The sequence below is a fragment of the Sphaerodactylus townsendi genome, linkage group LG12, assembly GCF_021028975.2.
Source record: "Sphaerodactylus townsendi isolate TG3544 linkage group LG12, MPM_Stown_v2.3, whole genome shotgun sequence".
NCBI classification, from domain to species: domain Eukaryota; kingdom Metazoa; phylum Chordata; class Lepidosauria; order Squamata; family Sphaerodactylidae; genus Sphaerodactylus; species Sphaerodactylus townsendi.
This window is the reverse complement of record NC_059436.1, coordinates 30628206-30640065: the sequence shown is the minus strand read 5'-3', so window position 1 is coordinate 30640065 and position 11860 is coordinate 30628206. Positions and strand designations below refer to the sequence as shown.

General features: G+C 48.3%; 1 protein-coding gene across 2 annotated transcripts in view; it reads left to right on the top strand.

Moving 5' to 3' along the window:
- PSD4 (pleckstrin and Sec7 domain containing 4) overlaps positions 1–11860 on the top strand; it is a 33878-nt gene continuing 22018 nt past the window's right edge. Inside the window, exons 1-2 of one of the 2 annotated variants that reach the window (XM_048513413.1) lie at positions 1–93; positions 6519–6603. The gene's annotated coding sequence lies outside the window, so the exon portion shown is untranslated. Of the gene's footprint in view, positions 94–6518; positions 6604–10373; positions 10799–11860 lie in introns of those variants that run through there. The other variant, XM_048513414.1, reaches the window with a different exon arrangement.

Genomic DNA, 11860 nt, shown 5'->3' with positions numbered 1-11860 from the left:
CCCAGTCTGATGACAGTCCCATGAAGTTTCTGCGGTGTTATGAAGACAGCCTGGACACAGTCTTCACTCCAGCTGACCCCAGCAATGAGATGGGTAAGGAGGGAGAGAGATGTCAGCCTGCCTGATGCAATAGGCCTGGTCTGCTCGTGGGGAAGGAAACACTGGGGAGCTTCCAACTCCAGGCTGGGAAATTCCTGAAGATGGGGGTGCTGGAACCTGGGGAGGGTGGGGTTTTGCATGGGGAGGGACCTCGTCAGGGAATGATGTCATAGGCCCCTTCCGCACACGCAAAATAATGCGTTTTCAAACCACTTTCACAACTGTTTGCAAGTGGATTTTGCCATTCCGCACAGCTTCAAAGAGCACTGAAAGCAGTTTGAAAGTGCATTATTCTGCATGTGCGGAATGAGCCTTAGACACCACACTCCAAAGCAGCCATTTCCTCCTGAAAAACTGCTCTCTGTAGTTCATTTCATTTCATTTCAACCTTTAATGGCATATAAATTATTAGTATATTTCCATTTAAAAGAGAAAAGATCTCTGTAGGTAAAATTCTGAGATGTCCAGGCCCCACCTGCAGGTTGGTACCCCCATCCCTGAGTCAGAGAAGGGAAAGACCTTTATTTGTTTAGATTTTATACCCCACTTTTCTCCCCAATAGGCCTGTTTTGGCGGGCAACCTGTCACCCTTTGCCTCCTGCCTGAATTAGCAGTGGCAGTGGTGGGATTCAAATAATTTAACAACCAGTTCCGGTGGTGGGATTCAAATAATTTAAGAACTGGTTGTTTACAAGCACTGTTTTAACAACCGATTCTGCCAAAGTGGTGCGAACCTGCTGAATCCCACCACTGAGCAGTGGGAATGAAAAAGGAGGAATTGCCAAGTATAGGTTTGCTAGTCCCCACATCCAGGTGGGGAATTCCCTGCACCCCAGTTTCTGTTGCCCACTGCCACTCTAAGCAGCAGTGGGTGGGGGAGGCATTGCATGAACTATTAGATCACTTCTGGGAAAACTCCTGTGATAGGGGGTAGAGTTTCCAATAATTCCTGGAGCTACCTTCTGCCAGGTTCCCTCTGGAAGTGATATAATGGTATACACAACATTTCAACCCCCTTTCCTGTCTGTGCTCCCAGTCCTCTCATTGGTTGCCTGGCAATCTTAGATGTAGCACAATTTTCCAGTTAAAAAAACAAACCAGAAAGAGATATCATCATGCCGTGAAGTGCTCTAGGAACTGGTAAACCATAGAGATCTAGGACATTCCTAGAATGTTGCATGTTGTGGTAAGATCACTTGTAGGTTTCCAGCCAGAAATGACACATCTCGCAATGCTGTTCATTAGCATTGTGAACCTCCAGGGGCAGCTGGAGATTTCTTGCTATTACAACTGATTTCCAGGTGATAGAGATCAATGCACCTGGATAAAATGTCTGCTTTGGTCTATGGCATTATAACTTGAGTCCCTCCCCTTCCCAAGCCACACCCTCCTTGGGTTCCACCCTCAAAATATCCTGGAGCTAATAACCCCATTGTTCAGGTCAGTCTCAACATTCCCCCCCCCCCCGCCCAGGTTCCTGCTAGTAGCCATACAAAGGCAGGTAACTGTATTCCCCAATGGGGCTTACAGCCTCACTCTCCCCTTCAATTTCATCCCCACAACAACCACCACCTTGTGAGATCAGTTAGACTTTTTGGCTCCTTCTGTTCAGAAAGGGCCCTAGAGAGGATTCACCCAGTGAGTTTCCAAAGCAGAGCTGGGATTTGAATCTGGATCTCCCAGGCTGGCCCTTTGAAATACCATTCAAAAGAGGTGCTGTATATGGGGGAAGGCATCTTAGCATCTTCCTTTCTCCTTGTACTCTGAGTTGGATTTTCAAATGAATGGAAATGTTAATTGATTATAGTTAATTGTTAATTGATTATAGCGAACAGAAATAATATTCCTACTTTCTTCCCTGGGACCATCCTTAAGGCCAGGGCTGGGATGCTCTGTGATAGCATCACCACTTCCTTGAAGAAGGATCATTCCGGATCTTTAAATGAGAAATAGAATGGAATATCCCAGGGAAACTCTTCTACTCATGCTTCCTTAGCCCAGGGAAGATGCCACTTGCCTGTGTCTCTGGAATGTTGCTCGGCCATCTAAGAAATAAGGGCAGTGATTGGTCTGGAAGTGAAGCAGCAGCATCCATAAAGCTGCATGAACCAGAAAACAGGATATTAACTATAATAACTCCCTACTTTTCAAAACAACACCAATTAGGAAAGCAATACTTTCTTGACTCCTCCCCCCTGCAATGTCAGGCTTGTTGGTAAAGCTGTTGGAGAATAGTCTGTTGCTGCAGACAATCTCTAAGGTTGCCTTTCATGGTAGGACACTTATTAGTTGGGGAAAAGTGGGAAACTCAGCAAAAGAAATGGGGAGGGGGGGAGATTAGCGTGACATAGGTGGATTCCCCTCTGAGAAATTAAGCTGGATATACCCTGGTTCCAAAAGAAGCAACACCTTTTTATCGCAGTTTCTCCCTCCCCACTGCGGTGTGTGTCTAATGAGGACCTCAATGTCTATCGCAGTTTCAAGCAATGTAACGCTTCCCACGAACATGTGATCTGCTCAGCGGATCTGTTCTTCCTTGCCCTGATTGGCTGTTGTGTTGGGGCGGGGCGGGACCTTTTTAAAAAAAGTTTTCTTTCACGTGCAACTACGAAGCTATGTAGATGCATAGGTAGAATTTCCCCGCCTCTGCGTTTGAGCAGCTTTCTTCTGATTGCTGTTCCTCTTTTCGCAGAAGCGTGTCCTTGCAGCCACAACTAGCGCACAAAAAAAGGCTGCGCACGCTCTGCGCACAGCCCACTGCACTCTGATTGGTTGGAAGGTTCAACGTCACCCTTAGGGTGGGAAAAATAAGCTGACTGTCCCTTTTTTCTCCCAACTGAACCGGCTTTGGTGCGTGTTTATCGAAAAGCTGTTCTTCCCTGCCAGTTTTAGAAAAACGTGTGACAAGGGGAGAGTGTATGCCAGAACCAGGATGAAGGTGAGTTGAGTAGTGAAGCCGTGGGGAGTCCTTGCCCAAACCGGGATTTTTGTTGTTAAGTATCACGGGATAATTTGCCCGTGGGGAATCCTTCATAATCACTTCAGCAAACAGAATCACTTGCCTTCTTTGGAAACAGAATCACTTGCCTAGTTGCCTTCTTTGGAAACGACTGTTTTCAGTGGAATAGTTCAGCTGTGAGGGCAGGTAGGGAGATAAGGAATTTTTTTTGGCGAGGTCTATCATTTTAATGGCTGAACATTAAATAAATCACAAAAAACACACACAATCTCCATGGACCTAAATCTGGAAACACCTATGATCTGTCAAAATTACAGCAATTCCAATGAGCAATGGTGTGTGTGTGTGTGTGTGTGTGTGTGTGTGTGTGTGTGTGTGTGTATCTCCACTGATAAGGTTTGATTCGAAGGGCAGGGTCCTAAAGTTTGCTGTCTGCTTCTGCCCTCCCAAAATATGCTGTAAATCTATAATTCTGCCAAATCCAGACTATTCCAAGGATTTTAGCTTTACGAATTTGCTTTGCAAAATCTGTTGTGCATTTTAAAAGTTAGGAAGTTTCAAAGTACACATCTTTGTAAACAGGAATGAAAGACCAGAAAATTAGTTAATTAAACAATTAAGTCAGGTTTCCTAAAGCAACGAAACCTCCTTCTTTGGAGATTTTCAAGCAGAGACTAGATGGCCATCTGACATTAATGCTGAATATATGACTCACTGTGAATTTAGGCAGATTGTGAACAGGAGGGCAGGAAAGGATGACTCAGTGCTCAGCTTTTGTCACTCTTTCATATATGCCTAGGGCAGGGGTGGCCAACCTATGGCACTCCAGATGTTCATGGACTACAATTGGCCATGCTGGCAGGGGCTGATGGGAATTGCAGTCCATGAACATCTGGAGTGCCATAGGTTGGCCACCCCTGGCCTAGGGTAATGTTGATTGACAATTTTCCAGAATAGCCCAGGAATCCAGTAAGTTTTTCGCCTTAGAGCAGGGGTGACTGGGGGAGTTGGTGGGGGAAGGTAGCTGTGAATTTCTTGCACTGCACAGGGGTTGGACTAAATGACCCTCAAGGTCCCTTACAACTCTGTGTTTCTAAACGGCAAATAGGAACAGTTGAGTGGGATGAGACTAATGGTCCATCTAGTCTGGCATCCTTTTTCACACAGTGGTCAACCAGATACCCTGGAAGTAGCTTGCTGATAATCATACCTGGAAGTCTTACAAGCAAGCCAAAGCACGCACGCACACACACGCACGTACGCACACACGCGCACGCACACACACACATGGTCGTTGACCTCAAGTATTGATATTCAGAATGTTTTTGCTTCTAGACCTGGAAGTTCCATTGCTCATTGTGGAAGAACATTAGGCAGCAAAGATTGAAGGAAAGTGTGAGTGTTCCAGAAAAAGATAGCAAACAAACAATGTACTCCTTACAAGTTTATAATATTCCTGTTTTTTGTCACTCATGTACATTTGTAAGCAATTAACCCTTTCTTAAATCCAAAAAAAGAAACAGCTTTTCAGCATTTCTGTCTGTAATGTTACCTTACATTGGTAAGTGTGTGAGAGAATGGGTGATGTCACTGGACTAGAAGTCTGAGACAACTGTGCCCCCCATTTCTGAAGTACCTTTGTCCTGAGGAAATGGCCACTTTGGAGGCAGGGTCGAACCAAAGGGTTTTGGTGCCCTAGGTAAGCAGTGAGCCCGGTACCCCCCGTGAGCTGAACACAACAAGATGGTGGGCAATAGAATCCCCATGAAGAGGACCAAGTGTTTGTGGAGCTGGTGGGGGCCTTCCATTTTTCCCTTCATCTGGGGCAGGCCAGGTGAGCAGGCCCTGGCCACCCACTACCCAGGTACAGGTGTGGCACCACCCAGGGCTGCAACTTATTGCAGCACAGTACCTGGAGCTGTTGTTTACTACCATGCTGCTGCTGCTGCTGCTCAGCAGCCCACAGAGCAGGTCCTGGCCAAGTGACATTTGTCTTTGTGGTACACTTGCCTCACACAGCAGCCACTGCTCCAGATTCCAGACCCAGAGGAAGGCCCTGCCTGTTTGGTACCCAGTGGCAGGGGTGCCTAGGATTGCTGCTTGCTGTGGCATGGCAGATAGCATCCCGGGCAGAAGTCTTTTCTAGGTTGCCTGACGCCCAGTTACAGCAGTGCCATGGCGCAGTGTTGCTACTTGCTGTGATGCTCCAAAAGGGCTGACTTGGCAGTCCTCCAAATCTTGGAAAGACTGACACCCTACACAATCGCCTATATATGTCCAGTGGAATCACCTCTGCTTGGAGTCATTACATTCCCACTGAGCTCCCCCCACCCCCAAATTATGTCTTCTTTAGTCACTCCAGGAATTTTTCAGGAATCTCCAGGAATTTTCCAGGCTGGAGTTGGCTGCCCTATGTTCCTGGCCTCAGCAGGGTGCTTTGAGCCTGAACATTACCATCTAAACGAGGGCCCCCAAAAGAGTATTAAATCTAGAGTCTAATTACTTCATTGTACTATTGTCGACTGCAAAATTCCCACACAGATGAATTAATTTCATACTGTAGTTCCTTCTCTCTCTCTTTTTGGTATAAGACTTCTGTACTTCATAATTCCCTTCTAACAGTAAGTGGATTAGTGACTGGTTACCTTGTTCCAAACTCTGCTGTTTCCCTACAGATATCCCTATTCCTTATTTCGTCTCTCGTTCTTTTACTGCACAGAGAACCGTGTCTATTCCTGACCCTGCACCTAACGAAAGAAAAGCGCCTGCTTGTGTCAACCGGACATAGGGCTCCTTAAAAGGGAGGGGCTCAAGACCCAATCCCCCCACCCTCACTGCTGCTGGCTTCATGGCAGTGAGAGACCCTTTGTTCAGCGTCACAGCTGCTAAGCTGCAAACATCCCAGCCATGTTAAGCCTCTGAGGCAATGAGGAAGAGTTAGCGCTGGCACAGTCCCCCTCCTGCTCTGCCCGTGCCACCCGCAGGAACTCACCAGCTGGCAGATTCACACTGGCAGCTCAGTGTCTCTCCCCACGGCTGGCTCCTCACAGGCAGGAAGAGGGCCGGGACAGACCGTTGCCTTGGATCATGTGGTTTCTGCTGCTCGCTCACAGCTGTGGTTTCCTGTTAAGACTGCAACGGCATCGTTGTGTGGACACTGAGACATTTCTTCATGTGCTCAGCCTCTTGCCTATTTCAGGCAGCAAGAGAAATAGCTGATATCTTCCTTCAAGCTTGTGGTACTTTTTCTGCGGAGATTTTCTCCCTCTGGGTGCCACAGAAAAAGGCAATCAGGGCCATTAATAAGCAATCACAGTATCTAATCGTCAAGGACTACTATGGCTGAAGTCCCAGAATGCTTTGTTTTTGCCTGGAGGTTTGGTCCGTTGGCAGGTTTGGAAGATCTTGTAGCTGAATGGAAAACGGACTGATTGGATTCTTGCTCCTCTTTCTGTTCCAGACCAAACGTGTATTTTTAAAAGGGAACCTGACTGATCTGGACCTTACAAATCTAGGCAGGAGGAGTTTGGCCAACTAAACTAGAGGTGAGTAAAACTCAGTAGATGAAAGAGAGGCAGATGAGAACACAGGTGTGGTTCAGGTCTAAAGAACCGAACCCTGCCTCTCTCTTTTCTGGTTTTCTGATTCAGGGCCTTGAATGTGCACCCAAGTGACAGAGTTTGGGGTGAAAGTGTATTTCTTGACAGTCATGCAATAGAGATTGAATAGGAATCTGCCTGTCACTATTGTGCTATAGTCACTACTCTAGAATAGTATCTATATGTGGTTCAGCACTCCTGCTGACAGCTCAGCCCCTTCCTCATGGGCCAATAAACACGGGTAAAGGACAATTTAAAAAACTGTTTTGGAGGGAGGGAACTTTGCACGGATCCCGCCCCTTCAGTGAGTCTGCCCTGTGTTATTTGCCCCAAACCGCCTTATTTGAGAATCGCACTATCCGCAATTCTTTTTAAAAATTGGCCAGTCAGGAGGCGCTTTATTTGGCTGCTCTTTCCGTTTTTGTAAAAAAATTCCCGGCTTCCTTCTGAGTAGCCACACAGGTGCAAATGGTTGTTTCGGAGTATCATGGGACGTCAGCATGGCTGTGGGGGTTCATGTGTGCATGCCTGCGTAGCTACATATCAGTGGGAGGTAAACAAAAAAAAGAGACGCACCTCCGTATGAAGGCACACAGGCCAGCCACTTTGTTCACTGACTGTGGGACAGCCAGCCATGGGAATAGCCCCAGGCTACAACGGGTTCATTTATTCCAACTGCAACCCGTTGTACATTTGCTGGGTGGAAGGGGCCTAAGGCCTGTATCAGTTAATGTGATACCATAAGTCATAATCAAGCAAGTCCTCTGAGAAAACTCAGCGGGAAAACCCATTCCTTTTTCCTGCTCGGTACAGATTTGTGATTCGAGTTGTGTGTATGTGAGTCACAGATGACTTATGGCAACCCAGAAGAATTTTCAAGGCTAGAGATCAGCAACAGTAGTATTTCTCTGTTGGTGTCCCATCCAAATACTAGCCGAGACTCACTCTGCTTTGTTTCTGAGATCTTTCAAGATCAGGCTAGCTTGACAATCCAGGTTAGAGCTGATTCCCCAGTACATATATTGAATCACTGGAAGGGGTTTTTGGATCCTGACCAATGTGACTATTGGCAACTTGACTCAAACCCCTTGAGAAGGTGAGATCCCAGTAATGAAATGAAGAATTAAGCCCTGTCTACTCTGTCCCAAGTCACACCACAGTGTTTTAAGCACAGTCTTTTTCCACTTCGGACAAGGAGTGTTACTGTAACCAAGTAGGTCTGTCTAAAATAAAAAAGTTCTATATAACTGCAAATATGCCAGTACTGACACTATCTGATGGTGCCACCTGATGTGAAGGTTTCACACTAAGGCCACAGCAGCCTTGTGAACATCTCTGTGCCCTGGAACATATACAAAACTTAGATGGCATCTCTGTACAAGGCCACAACCATTGTGAGAGCAAAATATGATACAGTGGCTGCTTCTGCTTGCAGCTGTGTCCTCCCCCCACCCCATTTGTGTTTTTCTTTAGCCTAGCACAAACCAAACCTTGCCTGGATGCTGTGCAATTAATTCCCTTAATTTCTTGGTCACATGTTGGTGAAGTCCCCGTCCCCCCTCTTGCTACATCACTGTTGCTAATCTTGCGCCACAGTGTACAAGGCCTTCTGAATTTCACTGCCTTTCTCGTACGTCACACTCTGACACAGAACATTTGTTTCTTGCCAGTTTGCCCCACTTGTTTGCAATAGTTTTAGCGGAGGCCTTTCTAGCAGCTGTGCACCTCCAGCTCCCCCTTCCTCTTTGTTTTTACTGCCTCACCTCTGATGAGCTCCTGATCTGGACAAACTGCTCATGAGACCATTTAATTAACTCTGACCCATTTCAGACCCTTTCTCCAATCTGGGGTGTGTGTTGCAGACACTCGGGCAAAGGGAAAGTTTGACCCCAACATGACGTCATCCATCTACATTTCTTTCCTTGGGACAGCTCATTTTTTTTCCAAAGCAGGATGATTCATGGCAAACCCAAAAAGCATTTTTTTCCAAGGAAGGCACGTTGTAAGGTGAGGCATTGTGGGAGCTATGAATCAACGGTTTGCCTTCCCCCTCTAGGTACTCAGGGAGCTGATCTCTTCCTTTCCCCTCCAGCGTTGCTAGCCATGTACGAAAATACTTATTATTGAGGTCAAGAGTTTTGCATTTAGCGGTGCCTCTGCGAGCTGTAACCTAAAGACTTCTCAGCCCCAGGAGTATTCTGCACCTGCAGCTCCATTTCCTCTTGGCACAGCAGGACGAGGGCTTAACCTTGTAGACAAACAGGAAGTAGCTTGCTTACCCCATCTCATAGACTCACAAAATGGGTAAGACCCGGCCACTGGTTGGGTAAGTATGTGGGGAAACTTCCCAGTCTTGGGGAAGAAGCTGAGAAGAAGAAACTGAGAACCGTACAATGGGAAATTTTTGTCGGTCTAGGATGGTTGTTAGAAGTCAGGCTGAGCTTAATGGCAGATTTGTTGTGACCAGATCCGTTCTTAAGAGTCAAAATGACAACAGTGTTCCACTCTGCGCCAGTTGACCTTTCTGGCTGTGTAGCATCAAGAATGGCTTGTTTGATGGTGACAGTCAAAAGCTATAGAAAATGCTACTGCATGGGTCTGCAGAGCAGAAAATAGGATTAGATTCCACGTGAGCGCTGAGAACATTTAAGGACTGCTGTCTAATGATCATAGGGACAATGATGTGAATTGGCCATGAATTATGTGCCATGGAGCCTCCTGAAATGCAGGCCTCCTACCCACACTTGGAATCCGTCACAATATTTATTTAGGCATCCTGCGGAGGGAGGTATCCATGAGGCCAAGGCTGGTGTTGCTGGATACCACACGTTTGAAGTCCAGTCCTCCTCATCGCGTGAGCAGGTGGAAGAATTTTGTCCTCAAATTTTTTTGGGGTGGTGGTAGTGGTTGTGTAAATTAAGGCATCCTGTTTTCCAGGTTGGTCCTTGATGTTGGCCTGATTGCCTTGTAACTGAAGATGTGGTTGGAGGGAATGGGAAAAATGTTGTATGTGGAGGGCTTTTGAGAATTGAAAGGTTGATTTTTAGAGTGATGGATTGGTTTAAGTTGCTGCAGAAGAGACTCACAGTCTGGAGTGGGAGGAGGTCTCCTGAATTTCTAGCTTTGCTGGCACTGGTACAGGTGTGGCATGGCTTTGGCTCTTGCTGCGGATGGCACCAGATTTCCTAGGAGTGGCTTTTTCGAATCTAAGTTTTTAATCACCACTGGCAAAAAAGAGGATCTTGGGGCACTAACTTATCAGGGCTGAAGGCGAAGCTGTAGAAGACTGGCTAGCTGACAGTCTCAGCCAGTTGGCATGCAAATCCTTCTGTTTGCTTGCTGAATGTATGGCTGCCAACCTCCAGGTGGGGACCAAAGATCTCCTGGAATGACAACATCTCAGACCACATAGAACAGTTCTCCTGGAGAAAAGGGCTGCTTTGGAGAATGGACTCAACAGCTTTATACCCCGCTGAGGTTCTTCCCTCTCCAAATCCTGCCCTCCTCAGGCTCCACCCACAAATCTGGAATTTCCCAACCTAGAGTTGGCAACTCTAGTTTACAAAGTGATAGTAATTGAGGCTATGTGCATACACTGCGTTGCTGGTTCCTGATGTGGACTGGCCCACAGCCCGGGGCAGTTGCATTCCACACTGCATGCTCTCTTGATGCTGTAGCACGGGGAGGAAGGCACGCTAGATTGTGCATAGCATAATGTGAAGACGAGCTGTCCCTGCAAGAGATGCGCTGGCTTGTGGAAGGACATCTGCCTCCAGTGCCACACAAATGAGCCAAAAGCATTTACTGCAGCCTTCCAGAAAGGCACTGATGTGTCCCGCCCGTGCCGCAGCGAACAGACCGGGCCGTGAATTCATTGGCAGTGCAAAAGCTGCGATTCAGGCGCCGAGAGCTCCGCCGCGGGCCGGGAAGGCCTGAGCCGCCAGCGGTTGCCTGCAATTCCCGTAATCGCGGTGCGGGCCCAAGTGATCCGCAGCAGGGACTGGACTATGGCATGGCACTCCCCCTCCTGCGGGGCGCGGGGCACAGGTGGCCTCTGGAGCTCGCGGGGAAGGGAAGGCTCCGCTCGCTCCCCTGCAGGAAACGCCGGGCTGGGCGGCAGCACCGCGAGGCGAGCGGCCCGGTAAGTACTGGGCCGGGCCTCTCCTGGGGGCCCGGGACCGCGAGGACGAGCCCGTGCAGAAGGGGCGCCCCCGCAGGCACCCCGTATTGCAGAAAAGGGGCGCGCCGGCAGGCACCCAGCATTGCAACAACTGTCGGGCGCTCGGAAGGAGGAAAGGGCTGGCGGCGGTGCTTGCCTGGTGGGTAAGGCCCGACTTCGCACCCTTGGACGACGCCAGTCCCGGTTATTGCCGAGCCAAGCTTGGCGCTCAGCTGTCGGGGGTGGGGGGTGCTGAGCGCCAGGCGGCAGGCAGGACAGGAGCGCCCGCGGTGCATTCCCAAGGGACCTGCACTTAAGGGTTTCCTGGGTTCGTCGGACCCCGGAGGTGCTGGGGTGAGAGCAAGCGGCTGGGTGGGTGCCTCCCGGTGGGCTGTCACAAGCCCTTTAGGGAGGCGATGCCACCGCCGGCCGTCGCTTGCCCCCCTTCTCACGAACTTTTAGAAGTCTGCTGCTCCTGGACATGGAATCTTCATTTATCTATTGTGGCAAATAGCCGGTGTCAAACCGGGGTATCGTTTGGAAAGAGTGCGAACCCCTCCGTATCGCCCTCTTTGGGATTCTGTAAGCTTTGACAGCCTGCAGGCTTGTCACTGCAGTCCTAAAGAAAAAAAAACTTTCCTAGAAATTAGCCCCACTGAAGAAAATGGGACATAATTCAGAACAGACCTGTTTATGATTGCTCCCTAATCCTCCCTCCCCCCCCCCCCTTTGATTCCTATTCTATGCCTCCTGAAATATATTCACATTTCATCTGGCCATGTTAGATTTATTTTCAGCTAATTTACGAGGTGAAAATTGTCAGTGTGCTGGTGGCATCACTAAAGTGTGTAGAGGCCCTGACCCAGACTGTGGGTGGCCTGGTTCTCAACTTTGGTGATTGGCACGGAGCCCAGCCACTTTACTGCTGGCAATGTCAGTGATGACAGACCTGTCCTAAACAGTTAAGCCAGAAGGGATGTTCAGCGATTCTGAAGTCCAAATATTCATTATACATTTGTCCTATCACTATGGAGCTTAGCACAG